The following is a 26,064-nucleotide window of genomic DNA, read 5'->3' on the forward strand; positions in this document are numbered from 1 at the left end:
TGTGGGCACCTGGACTGCCTCATCCTTGTGAGATTTGGTATGAAGAAAACAAAAAAGGAGAACCAGCCAAGAGGGGTCCAGGGAGCAGTGAACCCCTCTTCACCGGGACCCTGTGAGACCCAAGATTCACTCTGCACATCCTACTCTGACTTTTGGGAACTGGTCTTTGCCATTCTCTGGGCAGGAGGTAGGAAGGTCAACAGGGTCTCTCTTCCACCTACTGAGACCCAGGTGGGCACCAGGGGCATCAGCCCTCCACCTGGGGTCCAGAGAGGGTGTCCTGAGTGCACAGGGCCTAACCGTTCAGTGAGGCCGGCCCTCGTCCACAGTGCACTGACCTGCTGCAGGGTCTCGAGTTCCCTGGCATCAACCTCGCCCATCGCCAACCCCAGCTTGGTGTCTTGGGGGCCCCTCACTGGCGGGCATCCAGCAAGTGAAAGCTGCATGCCCAGCGAGAAGGAGGAGAACCTGGTGGGGCAGGGGTCCAGCATGGCGTGTCCAAGGCCCCTCTGCTCCCCCAGGAACCAACTCCGCCTGAGGTGGGATATCTCCTCTTCAGTATGTGTCTTTGTGGCTGATGTTGCCAAACACCTTCCTCTGGAAGAGAAGGCTCCATGACCGTGGAAGGGGTGGAGGTGAGGATGTGCTGTATCCCTAAACCCAGAGAGCTTCAGAACTAACTCCCCTGAGCCCGGAACGTACTGCCTGTTACGTCTGTACCAACCGAGGACAAGATCCAGACAGATTCTCTGTGGAAACACTTTTGTGTCCAACAAGAGAGTTCTTGTTAACCCACAGCTGAACCCTGAGACGTGGGATGTGCTGTAACTGTGGAGACTGCAGGGAAGGTGTTTGAGAGGCTTCTTCCCAGGCGGCTCGCCTGAGGCCCCTGGAGTTACTGGGCCCAGAGGCAGAGCACTCGCGCTTCTCTCCTCGCTGCAGGCCAGACGGTGCCCAAAACCACACAGCCCTGCTCCTCTGCCTCCCTGAGTTCAACAGAAACCCCCCGGTCATGAGGCCAAAGCACAGTCTTCTTGGTGAGCAGAGCAGAGGTCGGTGGGAAGGCGGGTGGAGGATGAAAACTTCTTTGTAGAGGAAAAACATGGACGTGTCTTCCCGTGTGTGGTGGCCATATGCTGCAGTAATTGATGTTCCCCACACATTTATGGATGGGTTTTAGTTTCTGTATTTTCAAAATTTCTTTTTTTTTTTTAAACACCTGCATATTATGAGAAAATTTTTGCAATCATCCATGAGCACTTGCAAAATAAGATCTTATTTTATTTTCCTTTTCCTAAAATGTCGCAGTTTTTTATGGTGACAGATGAACCGCCTCTTACTTTAAGTATTCATTTAATTGGCTGCGCTGGGTCTTAGCTGTGGCATGCAGGGCCTTCAGTTGCAGCATGTGGGAAATAGTGCCCTGACCAGGGATTGAATGTGGCCCCTTTCGTTGGGAGCTCATAATCCTAGGCTCTGGATGAGCAGAGAATGCTGCAGTCTCCTACTTAAAGCAAGGATATATATTTATTTTCAGCTTGCGGGGTCTTCGCTTCTGTGCGGGCTTGTCTCCTGCTGTCGGGCGTGGGGGCTGCTCTCTGGTTTCTGTGCTGAACTTCTCCCTGTGGCGGCTGCTCTATTTTGGAAGCAGAGACTCTAGGCTCTTGGGCTGCAGTAGTTGTGAACGGACTTAGTTGCTCCATGGCACGTGGGGTCTTCCCAGATCAGAGATTGAACCCGTGTCTCCTGTATTGGCAGGTGGATTCTTAACCACAGCACCACCAAGGGAGTGATTCCCCTCCCTGCTTCCTGCCAACATCCCATTTTAAAAAAAGGCTATAAATAATCTGTTTAGTAAGTTTTCAGGAGTCTGAGCTCTGAGGTCAGCGTCTGGGTGTCATTCTCCCAAAGCCATCTTGGCTTCAGATACTGGCTGGGCTCATGAGTCCAGTAAGCAGGGCAGGTCTGGTGTCTGAAGACAGGCTTGGCCTCTGGAGCTCTGCCCTCACCGACTCACCCAGGGTCCCCGAGCCCTGGCAGCCAAGCAGAGCCGCGCGCAAGCGGGGCTGGTACAGCCATGGGGCCGCCGTGGTCAGGGTGGATCATGCAGCGGAGGCAGCTGACTGTCTGTTCTGTGACTGCTGGTGTCCTGTGTGCCCATGGAGGGCAGTCACGGTGTCAGGTGGGGCCTGGCCGCTGTCCTGGGGATAGGACGGGACCTCAGATAGCTCGCAACCCCACTCCCCATCTCCCAGCTCTGCTTCAGATCATGGCTTGTGGCTGCTGGCAGCTCCCTGGGCTAGGAGGCTGTGTAAAGCACCAGCCTTCTTGCTCGAGGTCAGCTGAGATCCCCAGCTCTGGGGTCACACATCACCTGTGCCACCATCCAGGTCATCCCACTTCTGTGAGGGAGGGCCTGTGTGGGGCTGTGGGTGATGGGGGATTTGGGGGTCTTGTGGGCTGGCCCCAGGAGTCAGCTTTTTGGGGGGAGGGGAGTGGAGAGGAGGGGAGGGAGAAGGTTTGACCTGCTCAGGGTTCCAGGGGATTCCAGGCCCAGCTCTGGTGGGAGGTGCAGGTGAGACGCCCCTGCAGGTTTCTGGATCCCCACCGTTTTTCAGTTGAAGCCCCTCTGCCTACACCACCCCTAACTCTCCCTCCCATGGCCCCGGCCTGAAGCCACAGAAGATGGGGAGTTTATGTGGCTTCCCTTCCTGTAGGGAAACCAAGCCACAGACAAACACGTTCCTTTAAGAAGGCATAGAAACCAGAAAATAATAGTGGGTGGTTATCACTGACGCGGTTCATGTAGAGTGCTTCACAAGCCTGGAACATGGAGGGGACTGAGGGCCGTTGCCCCGAGTCCTGGACTTCGCACCCTCCACTCCCCGCCCCGTGGCCCACTCTCCCCTTGGTGTCTTCTGGTGACCGGGCAGACTTCAGGCTCCTGAACCCCTTCTGGAAGGATCAGGCCAGGGCAGAGGTCATTCACAGAGGGGAGGCTGTGGTCGACCTTAAGAACCCCATTGCCCCCACTCTGTGTCGGAGCTCACTTCCGGGTCTGAGCAAGCGTGGCTTTCTGTAGCTGTCCCCACCCTCACTCACCCATGGTGGGGGGCTTTGTGTCCAACTTGTCCCCTCGTGTATCCCGGTCACCCCAGGACCCGTGCTGTGCGTGCATCTGCTCTGCTCTCAGCTCAACCCGGGGCCCATCAGACTTCACTCATGAAAGGGAAGTGTAAGGACGAACTATTCCATGGTTAACAAAATCAAGGAGCGACAGCGTTGCCCAGAGCGTACGGGCACAGGTATGAGGCCCACGCATAGAGAAGCCGCGGCGTGGGATTCAAGGACCCTCTGTGTGGCGGAGGGATGGGGGCTGACAGAGATTTCCTGCAAACGTGGCTCCAGGCTCTGTTCTCGGCAGAGGGGACGACTGTGGGCACTGCCTGTCTGTGGAGGGGCCCTGGAGCTGCCCAGCTCAGCAGGAACGGCAAGGGTGGGAAGGGAGGTTGCCCTCCCTTTGCACCCCTGACCTCACAGCTCCTATCAGGGCACCCCACTGCCTAAACAGCCCCTTCCTCGTTTAGCTCTGTAGACCTGGAAGGTGTGGGGGCTGGAGGACGTGCAGGAAAGAAATTCTGTAAAGCAATTATCCGTCTATTAAAAAATTAAGAAAAAAACACAAAGGACAGCAAAGGTGTTGGCTTGCATTCTCAGCCAGCCTCTGCCAGATTCCGCCTGTGCTTCCGCATCAGACCAAAAGGCTGGTGCTCCCACCTCGTATCACAGATTAATAGAGAGAGAATAGAGACACAGAGAGGTTGAGCATCTTGCCCCAGCTCACATAGCTGCTGAGGGCAGCGCTGAGAACTCGACCACTGTGGTCGACTCTGGAGTCCAGATGCTGTGATGACCCTGAGGGAGCGGCAGAGACCAGATGGCCCATGCTGAGCCAGACACACACGCACACACACACACGTGCACGTGGCCTTCACCTTTGCGGCTACAGAAGTCAGAGGGAACCAGAGGGCCACCAGGAGAGGCCAAAGGAGAGTCAGGGACTATAAGGAGGAGAAGCCACACTTCCCAGGAGGCCGGGGAATCCCTTCCCTGGTGAGTCTGTCTCAAACCTGGACCCAGAGATTCCTCTCCCTGGACCCAGGATTGACTGTCCAGTGACCTAACTGAGTTGGCTCCAGAATGATGCCTTCCGAGGGGTTCAGCTATGACTGGACTCCACTCCTGTCAGTGATAAGGGGGGAATGAGTACATAGTCTGGACTTCAGATTTGTTTGGAGACGAAATTTATTAGGAATACAATCAATCACCAAGGCAATTGGCATGAACATCTCCAGAACACTTAAGAAACCCTCTGCTGTTTATCTACCTCCTCTCCTGTCACGAAAGTGGAAGGTCTATTTAACAAGTAATTCTGTGCTTATCACACTCTTTCTTTAAAATATTTATTATATATTTATTTATTCGGCTGTGCTGTGTCTTAGTTGCAGACTGTGGGAGCTAGTTCCCCAATCAGGTATTGAACGTGAGTCTCTGCATTGGGGTCTTGACCCCTGGACTAACTGGGAAGTCTCTCCTCATACTCTTGGTGACAGTAACGGGTTACAGCCCTCCTCTGAGGCCCCCTTAGAGCTGAGGCATGGGGTGTCTGCAGTAATCCTCCTGTGGCTAAGGTGTGGTTTGTTGGTCATGACTCACTCACACTCCCTACAAACATAGGGCTACTCCCCTGTGTGTGTCTTCTGGTGTCTGATGAGGGCTGACTTCTGACTGAAGTTTCGCCCACACTCCCCGCAAATGTAGGGCTTCTCTCCTGTGTGTGGCCTCTTGTGTGAAATGAGATGGGTCTTCTGACTGAAGCTTCGCCCACAATCCCCACAAACATAGGGCTTCTCCCCTGTGTGTATCCTCTCATGTGTGATAAGGACTGACTTATCGCTGAAGCTTCACCCACACTCCTTGCAAACATAGGGCTTCTCCCCTGTGTGTGTCCTCTCGTGTGTGCTGAGACTTGACCTGTCCTTGGAGACATGCCCACACTCTCCATACGTGAACCTCATAATCCTCAAGACCCCTGCCCCCGTGAGCAATGTGCCTGTGTCCTCTGGATTCAGTTTCTGGCTTGTGCTGGGCTCGTCTTTCATTCTCTCATGCACCCAAGAACCCCCCATTTGTCTTCTGGGTGAGTAGGCAGAGGCCCTTGAAATCCTCTTCAGCCTTATGCTTTTCAGCAATTGTTGTGCCCTGTTCTTGGCCTCCTGACCCTCAGGTTTGTCGCACGGGCTGTGTGGATCTGAAAATCCCTGATTTTGATTGCCTGGGCCGGGATCCTCTGGTTGGAGGAGGTCTCTTTCAGATGGTCTAAGGAGAGTCTGAGAGGGGTGCCTGCGTTGGGTGTGTTGGCTGAGGAATTTCTGGCTGAAGAAGGCCAGATCGGAGAAGGCATACGGGTGGATCTTGGGCTTCGGTTCTGCTGAAAGAGGAAGCTTTTGGTCAGGTAGCTGGTTTACCATGGTCAGGCCTGCCTCACTAATTATCTAAGTGTTGACAGTGTATGATTTGTCTCCCATTGGATGTCTCTTTATTGTCCCCGATTCCACTCCACTCTTATTCTCTACGTCTACAGAAATCCAGGAAGCTGGTGTCAGAGGCTTTTTCTACATATCACCCAGATAGGGACATTCCAGCAGCATCAGAGGCAGCACCTCTCCTGATAGAGGCAGATCTGCAGGGACGTTCCATGCGTCTAAGTGTCTGAAATGTCATGTCACAGTGGCCACAGGTATTTACCCTACTGAGGGATAAGACTTGATGACTTAGGTGAAATGTCCTGAGAGGCTCCCTGTGAGGGGAAACGGTCTATTAAGTTAGGGAGGCCTGTCCTGGAGCTCTCTGCATATGGGAGGTAGCACAGGGGGTGGTTACAGCAGGTGTGGGTAAATCTGATTTTGTGGCTCCTTGTTCAAATAGCAGCCTTTGTGCTGATCTATGCAGGAAGTGGGTTTGAGACTGGACGAGACCGAGCGGCCCAGGTCCCACTGACTAAAGGTCTCTGGCCCCTGTGTCCCAAACAGGTTCACAAATTGCTCCTCTCTCCATTTCCAATAAATCATAAAATAAAGGCATATCCTTCCTCCAGCCTCACCAGTACTCATACCTCATTTATTTCATTCAGTCTTAGTCCATTTAACATGCACTAGGAAGCCCTATTTAAAAATACATCTCCAGTCAGACTCTTCACATCCACATTCCCAGGCATCTTTAGCCAGCCAACTCTCCCCTCATGTCTGGCAATGAACTGACCTCTGAGGGGACTCCCCTCTGATGTCTCGTCCCCAAAATGAACCAAAACTTCATCTTAGCACAGAGAACATGATGCTTACAGCTGAAACCCTCACGGTTGTTCTGTGTCACCCAGGAGGACCCCTGGGTTCTGCACGTGGACACAGGCCCTGAGGCTTCCGTGTCCCGTCCAGCCTCCTTCTCTCTCTCGGTGCTTCCTCCTACGACCCCTGGCATGGCCTCTCTTCCCAGCCATGGGGCTGTTGCACTGGCAGCTTCCCTGCCCAGAATCCTTCCCCATGGGTGTTATCTCTGCACAGACCCCGCCGCACCATTCTGCACCACACCCCACCCTCTGCTCACGCTGACCCGAGGCACGTTCCCTGCGCTGGTTTTCCTCAGAGTACCAGCCCCTGTCTGGTGTGAAGCCCCTGCTGCCCCAGGGCAGTGGTTCTGTCTGTTTCGGTGCGTGGAGCCCCGTCTGGCACAGAGCATGAACTCACATGACAACAAACTGGAACAGTAACTGAATGCACATCACTGTGCATGTGTCGCTTAGAAATGGGAGGAAATGAGGAAGAAAAACATAGGGGCAAAGAGCTCGTAGGTGCTAGAAATGTTGCTTTTTGCTTCTAAGCCTTTCAGCAGAAGGTGATGTTACACATTTTTTTTTTTTTGAAATATTAAAAATTAGAACTAGCATTTTTAATATAATAATTTCTCCTAACAATCATATGAAAAGAATCAAATTCTGAGGCATTTTAATGGCAACTCAACTGACTTTACACTGGATCGGACTCTGCTTCAAAATCGGACCACGGAGGCTCCCAGGATGGGGTCGGTGCTGGAAGAGGGCTGACACTCACCTCTCCTGGTCACAAGATCACTCCTTCCTTGGCTGTTCCTCTTGATGCCAAGGTCCTGATCATACTCGTCCCCTTAACAGACCAGCAGCTCACAGCCCGGCCTGACCACCTGGCAGGTTCGGTAGATCTGCCCGTGATACTGGAAGGCCACCAGGTTCTGCTCCTCATTGTCCCGGGCACAGTTCACATACCTGGGGTAGAGGCTGGGAAAGGGAAAGAAACCTCAGGTGATGAGTGCCCTCCACTCTCCGACCATGCCCAGCTCCTTGCCTTCTGCCTCTGAGGCCGCCCCTCTTGTGTACCTTCTGTCCAATCCTTCGGGCAGGCCATGTGAATTCTCATGCTTTTCTCTCCTTTCCTAATTAGCCATTTTTCCAGAGCCCAGTTCCAGACTCATCTCCACCTGGACTGTCCTTGAGGCTGGTGATATCCAGCTCCTCTAAACTCTGAATTAAGTTATTTCATCCATAGGACTTGGTGCTCCTTGTCTAACACACAACCCTCAGCACTCACCCCAGCCTGCCTTCTGTCCTGAGGATTTCTCCCATCTCCCCACGTGTATCCAGGGTCCTATTCGCTTGCACACCCCCTCCCACAGAAACTTGGAGACAGCTCTGATATTGCTTGAAACACGGAACAGGAATTGATTGTTCACTGTCTGCCTACCCTGATGAAAGGAGAGGCCCTCAGAGAATGGCCCCACTCATGGCCATCCTGCCTCCCATTCCTTCCAAGGCCTCAGGGCCCACTTCTCACTGGAACCAAGCCTGAGGAGGTTCTTGCCAACATAGAGTCAAGGTCTCCTGTGTTAGTTTATCCTGGCACTGTGCAGTTACTCAAAGATAGAAAAACTAAGGTTACTTTTCCTAAAATCAATCGGCTAATTTCTGTCCGCAGTATGTTCTCCAAAAGGACATGGGTTGTGTGATCTGCTTCAGTAACGAAGTTCACTGTCTAAATTGAAACATAAAGTGCATGGTAAGTGTCCATTAAATGAGTTAAAGTGTCCCTGGTGAATCTAGACTCCTGAAGTTGCTTTCAAGTCCACCAGTTTTGTTCAGCATATAGACTTGTATCTTGACGGCACATGCCATACTTTTATTTCCTTCTTTCGAGGGTCTTTTGAAATGAAAGAGCATGATATGGAGGGAAAAGAGGAAAGAAGATGTGAAAGCTGCTGAGGGAGCCGGGTTGAGAAGGAAAGGGGCGTGGGATAGAGGGAGTCTCAGTATCTACACACTGCAGACTCACTGCACTCACCTCATCCAGTTGGCCCAAGACGTGTCGTTTCCATCCACATATTCGTAGCGGTTTCTCCCTTTGGTGATCTGAGTGTCAGAGAAAGAGTTACAAGCTTTCCTCTTTCTTTTATTTTTTCTTGGTAGGAAGATATAGAAGAACTATTTCCCTCTGTAGTCACTGGTGCTTTTCAGCCTGCATGGATTCACCTGCCAGTCGGACCACACGGTAAGCCCCTTACTCATCATTCCAAGTCTGAGTCTCTTGGTTCATTGAAGGCAAGGGCTCCACAAGGGAGGAGTAACTTCTGTGTTTCTGTACTACTGTGTTCCCACCTCTCCTCTGACCTTTAGATAGAGGTCCTGTGTGTGTGTACATTGTGGTCCCACATCTCCTCTGACTTTTAGATAGAGGTCCTGAGTGCCTGTACACTGTGGTTCCACATCTGTTCTGACCTTTAGATAGAGGTCCTGAGTGTCTTTACACCGTGTTCCCACCTTTCCCCTGATCTTTAGATAGAGGTCCTGAGTGTCTGTGCACTGTGGTCCCACCTCTCCTCTGGTCTTCAGATAGAGGTCCTGAGTGTCTATACACTGTGTTCCCACCTCTCCTCTGACCTTTAGGTAGAGGTCCTGTGTGTCTCTACGCTGTGGTCCCGCCTCTCCCCTGATCTTCAGATAGAGGTCCTGAGTGTCTCTACACTGTGGTCCCACCTCTCCTCTGATCTTCAGATAGAGGTCCTGAGTGTCTGTACACTGTGTTCCCACCTCTCCTCCGACCTTTAGATAGAGGTCCTGAGTGTCTCTACACTGTGGTCCCGCCTCTGCCCTGATCGTTAGATAGAGGTCCTGAGTGTCTCTACACTGTGGTCCCACCTCACTTCTGATCTTTAGATAGAGGTCCTGAGTTTCTGTAGACTATGTTCCTACCTCTCCTCTGACCCTTAGATGGAAGTCCTGTGTTCACCCCCAGGGCACACAGTACACAGGGCTGACTGTGTCATTTCCGACCGTGTTATCACCATCTGCATCCTTGCATGTAGACATGAAGTAGCCCCCACCACATACAAGTGATTAGAAGCCAGAGGATAGGGAAACAGGTGCTTCTCACCAGCCAGGCATATCCACTGTTGGCGACCTCTTCATCATCTGTGATCTTGCCCTCATGGGGCCAAAGTGCAGGCCCCGCGGCAGATCTGATGCCTCCTTCCACACTCCAAGCCCAGCATCAGGGATGCCCTACAGTCTGATGCTTAACCCAGAGGGCAGAGTGAGGGCTGAGTGGTTGGCATGCCCCTTTTCCACTGCACAGTCCTTTACAAATGTTGGGGGCCCATGGGCAGCACAGCTGTCGGTGAAGAAGTTCTGACACTGCTCACAGTCTGGAGGTGAGAATAGGGAATGAGAGGAGGTATAACGATGTTGCTGGTCGTAACGACCTTCAGAAAGAACTGAGGCGTTCATGGCATTTGGCCATGATCCTGCACCCCAAGTCATAGAGGAAGGGGATGGCCGGGGGCCAAATGGTGGGGTGAGGTTAGTGGGCCAAGGACTCCTAGCCACTTCTCCATGAGTGGACCAGCAGGGTCACTCACAGAGGTAGTCGTCATCCTGGGGCTCACTGACCTCTTGGTACACATGGCCCTTTCTTTCCCGTAGACTGTACCTCCTCACTCCAGTCTCCTTTCTTCTGAGTTCTAAGATGGAGAACAGAAGCTCAGCAAGGCTGGTGGGGTCTGGGGAGTTAGTCACTGTTTTATCACAAAGTGTGAGATCTCCTACCTGTCCATCTATACACTTTGTGAAAACTTTCTTACATGTATTTTTCAAACTTTTACTTTTGTAATATTATGTTTTAATGTTACATTATTTATTTCTTGGCCACGCTGCATGGCTTGTGGGATCTTAGTTCCCTGACCAGGAATGGAACCCACAGCTCCTGCAGTGGAAGCGTGGAGTCTTAACCACTTAACCCCCAGGAAGTCCCTCCTCTATACTTTGTTTCTTCTCCCTTTAACTACTGGTTCAGGAGACTGAGGCTCCAATGACCACAGGTGTCCAGTTCAGTGATAGTGTACTGCACTTCCCGTTAGTAGGTTTAATTTTCCAACCTTCCTACTTAGGAAATAGTTCACTGACACATCTACTCAGAAAATATATGATAAGGGCACATGACATGTAAGGCACTGAGCAGAGGTCTGGGCATAAACACTAATAAAGCATGGTCCCCATCATCACAGCTGGGTTTATCAATCTACTTGTAGGTGTCAGACTTTTGCATTTAATGTAAGGCTTTCAAGCACTGTATGAGTATGTATCCTTATCTTCACTTTACTGATAGCAATCAGGACCTCAGAAAATGTATAAGATTTTCCCAACGCCCCAGTGCTAACTTCAGGCCTCAGATCAGTCCACCTTAAACCCCCACCTACCCAAAGTCCATGCCACACACCTAGGTCATACTTATTAATTTTTCTACAGGGATTAGAGGAATTAATTAGAGGAACTCTCCAAATTTTGTCTTACCGACTTTTTCTCTGGGGTGCTGTCCAGGAGTCCTTGCTTTTCTGTGATAGGGCACTGGTTTCTGAGCCTGCTTGGAGCCACTTGTCTTCAGTGATTTTGGTGCTCCCGGCAATTCCTTCAAACTAGATTCCTTACTTAATGGTGCCCTGGACATTCTCTTCCATGTGAGTAAAAGACAACATGCATTTCTTTAGTTCTTTAGGATTTTATGAAGTGTTTTGACATGCATGACTTTAGTTAATACTTTGACAATTCTTGGAAATACCTGATTTTTTTTTTTTTTTTTTTTGGGGGGGGGTTGTCTGAACACTGGAGTGTAACAAAAGGACCTAGTTGGATAGTGAATCAAAACTAGAATTCATATCTTAAGGTTCTTCCCCTTCAACTTTCTGCATAAAATTGAGAGCAAGGCAGGGAGAATAGCTGGAGGTCAGGGAAAGAAGAGGGTAAGGGTTCGTAGAGAGATCCGGGGTGTTTCTGTTAATTTGTGGCCCTTTGGTGGACGAGGAAGTATGGAAAATTACAGAGGGGAAAAACCACATGTGGAAAATAAAGTGACAAAGCAGTGTGATTAAGAGGAGAAAAGATGATCGGCAGAAACACATTTAGACAATAAAGAAAAAGAGATGAAAGTTGCAGGTTGCCATGTCCTAGAGACAATGTTTGGAATTAAAGTAGCTGGTCTCATCAGTTCTCCTTGAACAAGGCTGTATGACTAGCTGGTTTTGCTCAGTTTCCTGATCCATTCATTGGTATACAGGCTAATTTCTAATATTATAGGGACATGAAATGTAATAACCTTCAACAAATTGTTTTGTGAGCTCTTTAATACAGTTAGAACATGAGCGAACATCCCTGGTATCAATTTATTCCCTAAACTGCCAGTATATTTCAAGTGTAGCTGACAGATGTTATCTTCAGCATCCTTTGACCTTTCTACTCCTAGATGAATGCTTAAGTGTGGAGTCACTCATTCACAAAACATTCAGGGGGCCCTCAGGGGCTTTGAGCTGGGCCTGGACTTCTGAGAATGAATGGGTGTGGGCTAGGATCTCAAAGCTCACAACCCAGGGGCAGGCTAAACAAATGATTCCAAACAAGAGAGTTGCCTATTAGAGCTCAGAGGAGGAGCTGTTACTCCCTCCTACAGGAATGAGCATTTGAAATGATGCCCAGATGATGCGTTCCTACTCAAAAGTGGGTAATCTATGTGACGTCCTTCTGTTATTTTCTTATTTGTTGCTTTTCAGTCATAAACCTGAGGCTTCTCAGGGTTGCGAGTTGCTTGATCTTATTGGAGTGGGAGGCTCTGAGGTCGGGATCCTGTCTCCTTCTTCATCTTGGACTGTCCACTCTACAAACTGCCCAGCATGTCTTTAAGCTTCTTCATCTTGGACTGTCCACTCTACAAACTGCCCAACATGTCCTTAAGCTTCCCTTAGTCAGATGTCTTAGCATATCCCTCCCTAGCACAGCATAAAAGTGCTGAGGTTGAAAACATTACTCAGATGAATGATATAAAGATTTATGAATAAGCTTCATAGAACTATGGAAGTTTTAATCAGTGTGTAAGGGGTTTAGAGAATATGCACTGGTTTAGAATGCACTACCTGTGATACTGTGATCTCAGACATATAATCAAATATTTTTTTACCAAATTTTTGGATCTATAATGGTGATAGCTATATACCTGCTTATAGGTACTGTAGGACTGATTGAAGGTTTAAGTAAGTTCATTCACATAAAATGCTTGAAGTCTGAAATATTATGAAAATAATGTAACAATAGAACAGGATACTATGGTTGTTGTTCTTACTAACTGTAAAGATGGTGATGATATCAGGCAGTGTGCTAAAGATTCAGGGCAGGAAGGCAGCCGTCTCCAGGATCTCTGTGTTTTCTCCTATTCTCACCTGTGACTGGATCCATGAGGAGGATATTTTGGCAACAGGATTTGGGAAATACTCACCTTCTGGTGTTTACTGTGCTCCACTCTGAAGGCCATCGAGAAGGTTTACCTAAAAAATGATGAGGATCAGTGTTTTGGTTCGGAAATGTTTCCAAACTCTGAGTATTCTAATTAAGGACGCATAATCCTGAGCCAGAGAGTGACAAGGACAATGATTACCAAAGGAGGAGTGGAAGATGATTTCTGTATCATCAACTCTCAGGGTTCCACTGGGAGTTTTACATAATTTTCTTAAAATTAAAAAAAAAAAATGAAACTTCATCTGTGCCTCATCTGATGTTCATAAAGTATCTAATCAGTTTATTAGCTTTCATGATAAAAGTACTCATCAATGTAGAGATACGAGGAAGTTACTGCAATATAACAAAGGTCATATATTGAAAGTCTACCTCTAACATCCTAGTCATCAGTGAAAAGCTGAAAACTTCAACAATTAAGAAAAAAAGGCAAGGATGCCCGTTATCAACATTTCTGTTCACCAAAGTATTAGAACTCTTAGCCAGGGCTTTAGGTTAGAAATGGAAACAAAAGGCTTCCATTTGGAAAGAAAGAAGTAAAATTATGTCTGTTCAAAGGGCCATGGTTTGATGTGCAGAAAAATCTTTAAATCCACACACACAAAATTCCTGCACAGAAAGTTGCATGGTACAAAATCAACATTCAGATATATTTCCATGCATGAAGAATGACCATTCCACAAAGGAAAATAAGAAAACAATCCTATTTATTTTTTTAAAGCTATACTGAACAGCTACATTAAAATATATATATATATATATATATTTATCTTTATTTATTTGTTTGTACCAGGTCTTTGTTGTGGCATGTGTGATCTAGTTCCCTGACTAGGGACTGAACCCAACTTCTCTGCACTGGGAGTGTGGAGTCTTAGCCACTGGACAAATAATCTTATTTATAATAGCATTGAAAAGAATGAAGTAATTAGGAATAAACTTAAGGAGATGAAAGACTTATATGTTGAAAACTATGAAATATTGCTGAAAGGAATCTGACATAAATAAACAGATAGGCATCCCATGTTTATGGATTTGGAGGCTTAATATTATTAAGCTGTTCATACTACCCAAAGCAATTTAAAGATTCAATGCAATTCCTATTAAAATCCCAATGGAATTTTTTCAGATATAGAAAATCCATCCAACAGTTAACACGGAATCTCAGAGCACCCCAAATAGGCAAAGTAATCTTAGAAAGAACAGCAAAGCTGGAGGCCTCTGATTTTAGAACATACTACAAAGGTACAGGAACAAAAAGAGTGTAGATTTGGCAAAAAATGTGTGCTTAATCGCTCAGTCTTCTTGACTTTTTGTGACCTTTTGGACTGTAGCCCACCAGGCTCCTCTGTCCAGGGGATTTCTCAGGCAAGAAGATTGGACAGGGTTGCCATTTCCTTCTTCAGGGGATCTTCTTAACCCATGGATTGAACCCACATATCCTGTGTCTCCTGCACTGAAGGCAGATTCTTCACCTGCTGAGCCACTGAGGAAGCTGGCTGGCATAAAGACAGATATGTCAATCAATGGCACAGAATAGACAACCAGAAATAAACTCTTGGATACATGGTCTAATGATCTTCATCTAGGGTGTCAAGATAAGGGGAAAGTTTAATCCCTGTAATGAATGGTGCTGGGGAAACAAAATAACCATATGCAAAATAATGAACATCATACATCCTGAAGAAAAATCAATTCAGAATGGATTAAAGACCTAAATGCAAGACTTGATAAGACTCTTAGAAGAAAACAAGGGTGAAGCTTCACGACATTGAATCAGCAGTGATTTCTTAGATATGGTACCAAGTGCACAAGTATTAGTAACAAAGTACAAATAGACAAATGAGATTAATCTTAAAACCTCTGTGCAGCAAAGGACACTGAACGGAGTTGAGAAGGCCACCTACAGGATGGTAGAACATATTTGTAAAATATTCATCTGATAAGGGGTTAATAAGCATACACCAGTGTGAAGGCTACCTATATGTCCGGAAGAGAACCTGATTCACCATGATGGCACCTTGATATCAAATTTCCATGCTCCAACATTGTAAGAAAACAAATTTCTGTGGTTTAAGGAATGCAGTCTGTTTTGTTATGCCAGTTTGAGCTGACTAACAGTGAGAGAAGGAATTGAATAGACATTTCTCCAGAGAAAATACACAAATGGCCAACAAACATATGAAAAGATGCTCAATATTACTAATCAATAGGGAAATACAAACTGAAACCTTCTGTGATGGGCAATATGTATAAGAAGACAATAGCAAGCTTGGTAAGGATGTGGAGAAATTGGAACACTTATACACTATTTTTGGCAATGTAAAATGTTGCAAGCTTTCTAGAAAACAGTATGGAGTTTCCACAGAAAATTAGAACTGCTGTATGATCTAGCAATCCCACTCAAAAGTGTATTTCCATAAAAAACTGAAAGCAAGCTATTGAATAAATAGTGGGCACATGTATGGTCATTGCTCCATTATTCCCAATGAGCAAGTTGTGTAAGCAACCGAAATGTTCATTGGTGGATAAAAGATAAAGATTATATATAAGATATATCTTATAGCTCTTATATCCACATGCACACAATGAAATGTTTTGAAGCCTTAAAAACGAATTCTGTCATATGCTACATCATGTATGGGCCTTGATGGTATAGTAAGTGAAATGAACCAATCAAAAAAGACAAATATTGCCTGATTTCACTTCGATGAGGTATCTAAATTAATCAAATCCATAGAAACAGAAAATATAATCGTGGTTGCCAAGGGCTGTGAGGAGGAACGGTTGGAGAATTGTTAGGACTTCAGTTACACAAGAGGTAACATTTCTACAGATTTATTGTACAACAATGTGTATATATATCACCGGTGGCTCAGTGGTAAAAAATCCACCTGCAATGCAGGAGATGCAACAGATGCAGGCTCAGTCCCTGGGTTGGGAAGATCACCTGGAGCAGGAGATGGCAACCCACTCCAGGATTCTTACCTAGAGAATCCCACTGACAAAGGAGCCTGGTGGGCTACAGTCTATGGGTACGCAGAGTCAGACATGACTGAGTGATCAGCACTATGGCCACTAAAACTAACGTGCACATAGTTAGCAACAGTATGCCATACATTCAGAAATTGTTAAAAAGGTAAATAAAGACATGCAGGCGTACGGTGAACCGAGGCGTATGTATTCCCTATGATGAATCTCTCCTTATGTCAAAACCTTTGCAGACAACCAAATGTTTGCTTTTCATGTCCATTTCACTACTTTTAATAACCTCAGGGAAGAGAGGGACTTCCCTGGTGCACAGTGGATGAGAATCTGCCTGCCAATGCAGAGGACACAGGTTTGATGGCTGGTCCAGGAAGATTCCACTTTCTGTGGGGCAGTAAGCTTGTATGTCACAAACTATAGAGCCTGAACGTGCTCTGCAACAAGAAAACACTCACAGCAATCAGAGAAAGCCCATGGACAGCAATGAAGACCAAGTGCAGTCAAAATTAATAAATATTTTTTAAAAATCTGGGAGAACAGAAATCCACAGATGGAGAATCATGGAACTACCTAAATTGTTTTCTCCAGTCTAGGCAGATTAACTCTTCTAAACTCTTTGAGCAGCTGAAGAGGAAGTGAGTGCTCACTTCTATTTTATAATAAGTGTACTTCATTTTATTTACCTGATGCCATCTCTGGTCAGTGAAATGTGGGAAAGATCATGGAGAATAAATAGTTCTCTCCAACCCTTATCCAGAATCAAAATAAAGAATTAGTTTAACCTTAGGGTAAGAAGATCATGGGTTTTGTTTTATATACATACAGAAATAATATATCTTGACATAATATGTTAATCATTTCCTCTTCTAAGAGATTTAATCCAATAACCAATGAGATTAGTATTAAATCTGTTTGGTGAATTTATTTCTAAGGTTTCTTTAACTGCCTTTCACTAAGAATGTTTAGTAAAAATAATTCTTTTTAAAAAGAATGATAAATTTTAACCATAAAACTTTTGAGAATTACACTGGAAAACCTATACATTCATCTTCATTCAGGCTTATGTAAATATTTGGCCACAACCACTTCAGAACGCTGAAAATTATGTTTTCCTTGCTAATGGCTGAGATGTAGTTGAGACCTAAGCCCAGGCTGGTTTCAGGAAGACACCTCCAAATCCTCCTGGCCTCTCACCTTGCTGCCTTGGTGTCCATTCTTCATCAGAATCCTCAGTGTCATCTACCTGGGGCTTGATGACCTGCCTGCGGTGAGGCATGAAATCCGGCCGAGTGGCTCTGAACCCTGGAAAGAAGCAAAACATTTGTCCTAAGAAGGAGAAACAAAGCACAGAAGCCATGGGAAGTGTCACAACGTCAGGGAATCAGTGGGATGGGCTGGGGGAGTCTAGAACAAGGCAAGAGGTGAGCTCTGCCCTGCAGGGTCAACCTCCCTTTGGTGCAAAACTGTAAACATTTCCTCCAGGTTAGTCTCCACACCAAAGGGAACTGTGAGCAGATGGAGCCACCTAAGAGCGGGCCAAGTGAACACTGAGGGTGAAGACCTGCTTCATGTTTCCCAGGCTCAGGCACCCACACTTCCTGTTACCTATAGCAATCAGTGCTTCGTAGTTTCTTTTCACATTCCTATATCGGATTATTTCCCATTTTCCCATCTCTTCCCATTCTTCCTTGGAGAAGTATACGGAGATGTCTTTGAAAGCACCTTTGTCCTAAGGAAAATAATAGATTTCATCAGTGATTTACTAATCTAAGTCAGACCTTAGAGCTGAGGCTTCTCCTCCACCTTTTGTGCAGGGAGTAGCCTGAAGCTACTGGATGGTCTGTGTGAGACAGGGATGAAGACTTTCCTTCCCGACTGTGTCCAGCTTAACTGGACAAACGCTGAACATTTTCCTAACTCTCCCTGGACACAGAGCAGTTGACGAAGCTAGTGTCCTGTTTTGTCCCACTCCACCCCACCATCTCAGACAGGACCAGGCATTCCCATCCTGTGTATAGTCACAGCAAAGTTCACTCAGCTGCCCAGGCAAGCAGTCTGTGGTGCTTCAGGGACCAGCACCATGTCTTTCCTATAGAGCTGGCTTAGAGCCCAGCTTTGCCGCCTCCACCTCTCACCGTGGGCTTCCACTCTGTTCTCCCGGCATCTCCCTCAGTGCTCTCCTCTGGAGACCTGTTGGTCCTCATGGCCATTGGAGTGCTCAAGGCCAAGGTGCCTGTGGAAGAAGAAGTTGCTGAGAGAGTGTCCAGAGCCTGGTCTGTCTGCCTTTGGTGGAGTGTCCAGGGCAGGAAGGTGAGGGGAAAGTCGGGGTGAGGGTATTGGTGGGATGGACGGATCCTGACTAGATATGACAGATCAGCCTAATGTGAACTAGATTTGATTTCTTTGGTTCCCCTACAATTCAGCCCCTCTGAGGGAAGGCACTGGGAGGGAAGTGTCTGTAGGAGACGGAGCGATTTTTGATGAGACCCGGAAACCCCTAACTGCTGGACTGGGGTCAGGCTGAAATCAAGGCTCTGTTCCAGTGCAGCAGAGGGAATGTTTCTTCAAGAAGGGTTTTGAGGATCTCCTCAGGGACACTCAGAAAAATCTGGGCATAACGTAGGTTCTACGTCTAACGGAGAAGCCATCAGCTTGAGGAGATCTGGGTCCCAAGGGCTGAAGTAACTCGGGTCCTCAGGCAGAGGGGACTGGGGATCTTTTGGCTAATGTAGAAAGCACAGGGTGAGAAAACTTGGCATCTGTGAGGCTGAGGATATCGGGGGTTTCTTATTAAGGGACTTTAGGTCTCCGACAGGCAGGACAGTTAGGGTCTTGAGGAGAAAGTTTTAAGAGCTCCCAGGCGGAGGGATTCAGGGTCTGCAAGGTTGAGGAAATTTGGTCTCTCTGCGGGTTCTATTTTTAGGGTGCCTCAGGCTGAGGGGAACTGGGGTTAATCTAGGTATTTGAGGGTCGAAGCACTAGGGGATTCGGTGTTTCTGCGGGTGAAGGGATTTTTAATCCCTGAAGCTGACGAGACACAAGCCCCCTTCAGATGAGGACTCAGGTTACTCAGAGTTGACAGGATTTTGGGCCTCTGAAGCCATCAGGCTAAGGGTTTAAGAGGACTGCTCAGGACCTGTTCCTGTTAGCCTCCCCGCTGCCCTGCCGCGCTGCCCACCCTGTCCCCAGGAGCGCTAGAGGTTCAGCGACGTCCAGTCCTTCGGCTCTGAGGTGAAGTGAAGGGCCAGCAGCCTGCCTGTACCCTGTCACGCACAAGCAACCAATCGGCGTTGTGACTGAGGCAGTCTGGCCAATAGGTGACCGGAGGGTGGGAGCACGATGGAGGCCCCGCCCCACCACTTGGGGATTGGCTGCTCTGTGGGCGTGTCTGTCAAGCCTCCAGTGCGCAGGCGCCTCTTGGCTAATTTCTTTGTTTTCAGGCCTTGCCTCTTAGGCCTGGATCCTCAAGTGGGCGGGTTGTCCTCAGGCTGAATATTTCTTTCCAGTGCCCTCAATTGGTATATCGGCTTCACCAGACTGTAACCGTGCTCCCGGAGTTTATCCGAGGCCAACATGTGCCCTACCTTATCAAATCCAGTTTTGGCAAGAACTCTTATGTGGTTAGTACTGCCTTATTCAAGGAAAACGGTGTAATTAACTACATTCGGATGAGACACAAGATAAACACCATATGGTCAAAGATTTAAACACAACGCATGGAATAAGGATGTTAGAAAAAACTTGGAGGATTTTTAGCCTGAAAGTGGAAGTGGCACTGATGAGCCATCTGTATACTTAATGTAGGTATGAAAAGTTTTCAGAAATGAGGTATAAGTAGAACCTCAAAGCCTTGCAAGTGTTTTCTGTAAGCCGAGGCATCAATCTGGAGGACTGTGGATCCACTGAGCTGAGTTTGCTTGACACCTACTGGCTTCACAAGATAAAATGGGGACACTGTTTCTGGCCCTTAGGTAGCTTTGCTCACAGAAAATTAATGTGATTTCCATGTATTGGAAGCAAAGTGACTGACTGTAAAATTAGTATGAAGTGGTAGTTGTGAGACTGGATGGAGAAATGTTACCAGAAAAGTGAGTTTACCTCTTGGTGGGTGTAGAGCCAGAAGGTACAACCCAGCCAAAGCTCATGGGAAGGAATAGTGTATTATTTGCAGAACTATGGAGAACACCATGGCGCTTTCCAGAGCAGTGTCTCTGTAAACCACAAAGTTGGGTAAGCTTTAATCTATGAGTACAGGCATGTTCTGACTTCTGTAGCGACTCAGATGGTAAACAGTCTCTGCATAGCAGAAGACCCGGGTTCAACCCCTAAGTGAGGAAGATCCCAAGAGGAGGGCAGGGCAGTCCACTTCAGGATTCTTGCCTGGAGAATCCCATGGAAAGAGGAGGCTGATGGTCCATGGGGTTGCAAAGAGTCAGACATGAGTGAGTGACTAACACTTTAACTTTATAGGCATGTTCATTAAGGGTCTTGGGCTGTGGGAGACTCCAAGCTTCAGTTGGTTGAAGACTTGAGAGTCAGAACCAGTCACCATCAGCATCCCTTACATTCCAGCTGGTCTGGTATACATATAGATATCTATTCCTGATATAGATATAGATATCGATTCCTCTTCATATTCTTTCCCCTTATCAGTTCAATTCATTACTCAGTCGTGTCTGACTCTTTGCATCCCCATGGACTGTAGCACGCCAGGCCTCCCTGTCTATCAGTAACTCCCGGAATTTACCCAAACTCGTGTCCACTGAGTCAGTGATGCCATCCAACCTTCTCATCCTCTGTCATCCCCTTCTCCTCCTGCCCTTAATCTTTCTCAGCATCAGGGTCTTTTCAAATGAGTCAGCTCTTCACATCATGTGGCCAAAGCATTGGAGTTTCAGGTTCAACATCAGTCTTTCCAATGAACACTCAGGTCTGATCTCATTTAGAATGGACTGGTTGGATCCCCTTGCAGTCCAAGGGACTCTCGAGTCTCCTCCAACACCGCAGTTGAAAAGCTTCTATTCTTCAGCACTCAGCTATCTTCACAGTCCAACTCTCCCATCCATACCTGACCACTGGAAAACCATAGCCTTGACTAGACAGACCATTGTTAGCAAAGTAAGTCTCTGCTTTTTAATATACTGTGTAGGTTGGTAATAACTTATCTTCCAAGGAGTAAGTGTTTTTTAACTTTATGGCTGCAGTCACCATCTTCAGTGATTTTGGAGCCCCCAAAATAAAGTCAACCACTGTTTCCCCATCTATTTGCCATGAAGTGATCTGACCAGATGCCATGATCTTAGTTTTCTGAATGTTGAGCTTTAAGCCAACATTTTCACTCTCCTCTTTCACTTTCATCAGGACGCTCTTTAGTTCTTCTTCACTTTCTGCAATAATGGTTGTGCCATCTGCATTGTTGATATTTCTCCCGGCAATCTTGAATCTAGCTTGTGCTTCATCCAGATGGTATTTCTCATAATGTACTCTGCATAGAAGTTAAATAAGCAGGGTGACAATATATAGCCTTGATATGCTCCTTTCCCTATTTGGAACCAGTCTGTTGTTCCATGTCTGGTTCTGACAATTGCTTCTTGACCTGCATACAGATTTCTCAAGAGGCAGGTCAGGTGGTCTGGTATTCCCATGTTTTGGGAATTTTCCACAGTTTATTGTGACCCACACAGTCAAAGGCTTTAGCATAGTCTATAAAGCAGAAATACATATTTTTTTTGGAACTCTCTTGCTTTTTCGATGATCCAGTGGATGTTGGCAATTTGATCTCTGGTTTCTCTGCCTTTTCTAAAACCAGCTTTAAGATCTGGAAGTTCACAGTTCATGTATTGTTCAAGCCTGGCTTAGAGAATTTGAGCATTATTTTGCTAGTTTATGAGATGAGTGCAATTGTGCAGTAGTTTGAGCATTCTTTGGCCTTGCCTTTCTTCAGGATTGGAATGAAACCTGACCTTTTCCAGTCCTGTGGCCCCTGCTGAGTTTTCCAAATTTGCTGACAGATTGAGTGCAGCACTTTCACAGCATCATCATTTAGGATCTGAAATAGCTCAACTGGAATTCCATCACCTCTAATAGCTTTGTTTGTAGTGATGTCTCCTAAGGCCCACTTGACTTCACATTCCAGGATGTCTGGCTCTAGATGAGTGATCACACCATCGTGATTATCTGGTTCATGAAGATCTTTTTTGCACAGTTCTTCTGTGTTTTCTTGCCACCCCTTCTTAATATCTTCTGATTCTGTTAGGTCCATACCATTGATATCCTTTACTGAGCCCATCTTTGCATGAAATGTTCTCATAAGCATGTTTTAAGGTTGCTATTGCACGCAGTGGCCAAAAGGCGTCAGGAATTTTCATGCCCAGTTGTGATTACATTGAAAGTGAAAACTTTCAAGTTTTAACTCAAGACTGTAATTTAATACGGAATGTACCTGAAGAATCACCGAAAAGCTTGTGTGTTCTTTCTGAACATTCTTATTTATTTATTTTAATAATTTTAAAAATGTACTGGCAGGTCCATGTGCATGTTGGATTTTAGTTCCCCAACCAAGTGTCGAACCCTCGCCCCCTGCATTTGAAGCACAGAATCTTAATCGCTGGACTGCAGGGAAGTCCCCCGAAGCATTATTTTTTGAAAGTAACCTTTATTTCATATTATAGTAACATTGATATACCATGTGGTGTTGGTGGCCGGTGAACCGAGAGTATTTTCTATTTTGTTGTTGTTCAGCTGCCAAGTCAGGAAGTTTTGTAGGAGCGTTCCCTTTTCTACAGGCCCTTTTATACTGGTAAGACATCTATTTGTATATACATAAGTGTACATAAATGTAAATATCTAGGTACGTAGATATGTAAATATAGAGAGAGAGATATAAATGCATAGGTACGTAGATATACAAATGTCTATATGCTTAGAAATGTACATTCTAGGTACATAGATGTACAAATACCTATGTTCATAGAGACACACATTTCTATATACATAGGCGTATAAATAACTATGTACATATAGACATAACTATTTATATAGAGATATAAATATCTATTATAGATACATATAGACATAGGTATTTATATACATAGACATGCAAATATCTGTATACACGGAGGATGGTTACACAGTGGACAATGAAGGAGACCACCTTATAGACAAAATAAGTGATACAGATAGTGGCATTTATAAGAGCATACTAGGAGAGAGAAACATAAACCATTTCAAACAAAGAGAACAGAGCTAAGCAAGATGCATGTGACTAGTTTTAATGTGATGGCACTAAACCAACAAGTCCACAGTGGGTCAGTAGATGATGGCAAAGTCTGGAAGGGTGAGGTAGTGAAAACTAGTTAAATGTTTTACCTTTTTTTTACAAAGTATACCTTATACATTTTTGGATTCATACTTGTTACCTCCTTAAGTATGTATCACCTATATATCCTCCTATACCCACATCCATAGTGTTTCAACTCAAATCAAGCATAACTCCAACTTGTTGCAACTCTAGTTAGTCAATTGTTGGAGTTTCATGAAAAAGACACATTGGGATTCTTTTGTATAGACTAGTAATGGTTAGGATTTCTGTCTAAAGTTTTTTTTGTTGTTTTTTTTAGGGTCCTTAGAGATCATTTAAAATTTCAACACTTCTCCCTGCTTCACCTTGTTCTGATTCAATGGACATTGAAAAAGTTATGGAAAGAGTGTTTAATATAATCTGAACTCACCAGGTATCTATTGTTTGGTGTACATAAAGATCTGAGAAGTAGACTTCGATGGATGTAAAAATAAACATTGTGGATATAGAACATAATTAGAATTTGCGAGAGTCACTTGACCAGAGATCAATCACAATGGATCCACTTCATCTCCCACACCCATGAGGACAAGTTTATCTGGTAATAATATCAGCAACTGAAGAGTTAAAGTGTTATCACTGTGAAAATTGATTACGAAAAGAAATCTATAGAATGTTTTCGTAGATAGGATGCAACTTTCCAAGAGGCTTTAAATTTCAGGTGAATGTTTTATTATTTGAAATCTTGAGTGGATTACAGACTCTGTAAGTTTTACAGACTGTTCAAAGTTACATTCTATTCCATCCCGGAATGAATCCATTACCTTTTGGTTCATGCACTTGTGACACACTTCATCAGCTTAGAGACAATCTGTGTTGGAGAGTGTTCTAAACCAATGTGTGTGTACCAGCTGCAGGTCTGACAAGAAACATTCACTCTCATGTTGTTGTAGTTGCTGTTCAGTTGCTAAGTTGTGTCTGACTCTTTGTGACCCCATGGACTGCAGCACGCCAGGAATCCCTGCCCATCACCAACTCCTGGAGATTGTTCAAACTGCTGTCCATTGAATCAGTGATGCCATCCAACCATCTCTTCCTCTGTCATCCCCTTCTCAATTTGCCTTCAGTCTTTCCCAGCATCAGGGTGTTTTCCAGTGGGTCAGCTCTTCACATCAGGGGGCCAAAGGATTGGAGCTTTGATTTCAGCGTCAGTTTTCCTATGAATGTTCAGGACTGATTTCCTTTAGGATTGACTGGTTTGATCTCCTCGCAGACCCAGGGACTCTCAAGAGTCTTCTCTTGCACCACAGTTCAAAAGCATTAGTTCTTCAGTGCTCTGCCTTCTTTGTGGTCCTGCTCTCACATCCGTACATGACTACTGCAAAAACCAGTAGCTTTTACTCTCACATATGGGATACCAAATTTGTTTTTACATATTGCCTGCTATATTTAGGCTCTTGGTTCATACTTCATGTACCCATGTAGTGTTGTATTTCAATCCAGTTTGAAACAGAGCTATATTTGAAGAACGTTTTGCCCACCAGCAGCGTTCTATTCTCACCAGCACCTGTTACCTTGGTGCGACATCTCAAAACTCAGAAACTCTTATATGTTATATGAATATCAATTTCATTTTAGCAGAGTTTAAACAGAGAAGTGACAAAATCAGGGTGCCTATTTTATCAGGTTTCTCCAGGCAGAAAATTGAAGCTTGATGTGTTTCAGTTGCTCAGTCGTGTCCAACTCTCTGCAACCGCATAGACTGCAGCATGCTGGGCTTCCCTGTCCTTCACCATCTGCCAGAGTTTGCTCAGACTCATGTATATTGTGTTGGTGGTGCTATCCAAGCATTTCGTCCTCTGTCATCCCCTTCTCCTCCTGCCCTTAGTCTTTGAAATTTAAATTGTTAGAAGGCAGAATTCATACAGCTTATGGGCTCCTTGACTCAATTTTTTTTGCAAGAATTTTCTTACGTATTTTTCGAAGTGTGACCTTTCATTCATATAATAGCAAATAACAGAATTAAAAGAAACCAATTTGAAGCAATGGATTGTTTCTACCCTGACAATCTGAACACAAAGGAACCAGTGGGAACTGCAAAGATCTGGGGGCAAAGCTTCTAAGAGTAGTTTAGGTTGGCAAATACTAACTAGTATGCTTTCCATTTCAACAATTCTTATTCTGATCAAGAATATCCTTTTCTAGAAGGCCTCTAGTGTGGCTGCCTCCTGCTAGAAGCATGGAAGAAGGAATCAGGGAACTTTCTATCTGTCTTTACAAGACAATGGACTCAACTATAAGAAATCCCTGGATCTTCCCTGGATCCTGACCACCACATGGCAAAGATACTGGTAACAGTTTTGTTTTGCCTGTTAAAGTGTTTAATGTCAAAGATTCTTTCGGTTTCCTGATGTGGGTGACATGTGGGACCCAGTGGTGATTTTTTCTTTAAGAAAGTTACTTGCTAGTTCTCACATGAGGGTGAGGCCCCTCTCCAGGGATGAGAGTCACTGCTTGTGTATGACCTGTGCTTCCAGGGAGAGCAACTTTAAGCTAGTTTAAACCTGACCAACTTCTGTCCGCATGGTAGATTTAGACCTCTCTGTCTTGTCTGGGATTTTCCCTGGTGGCTTAGATGGTAAAGAATCTGCATGCAGTGCAGGAGAACTGGGTTCATCTCTGGATCGGGAAGATCCCCTGGAGAAGGGAATGGTAACCTAGTCCAGTATTCTTGCCTGCAGAATCCCATGGATAGAGGAGGCTAGATGGCTACAGTCAATGTGGTCACAGTCAGACATGTCTGAATGATGAATACTTTGACTTTTCAATCCTGTCTGCACTGATTATGTTTAGACAAGACTGC

At 45.8% G+C, this 26,064-nt stretch overlaps 1 pseudogene; it reads right to left on the reverse strand.

Annotated features, from left to right (window-relative positions):
• Positions 1 to 247: 247 nt before the first annotated feature.
• LOC133052969 (histone-lysine N-methyltransferase PRDM7-like) lies at positions 248 to 18,105 on the reverse strand (annotated as a pseudogene).
• Between the last annotated feature and the right edge of the window lie 7,959 nt (positions 18,106 to 26,064).

Source organism: Dama dama, chromosome X (assembly GCF_033118175.1).
Source record: "Dama dama isolate Ldn47 chromosome X, ASM3311817v1, whole genome shotgun sequence".
Taxonomy (NCBI): Eukaryota; Metazoa; Chordata; class Mammalia; order Artiodactyla; family Cervidae; genus Dama; species Dama dama.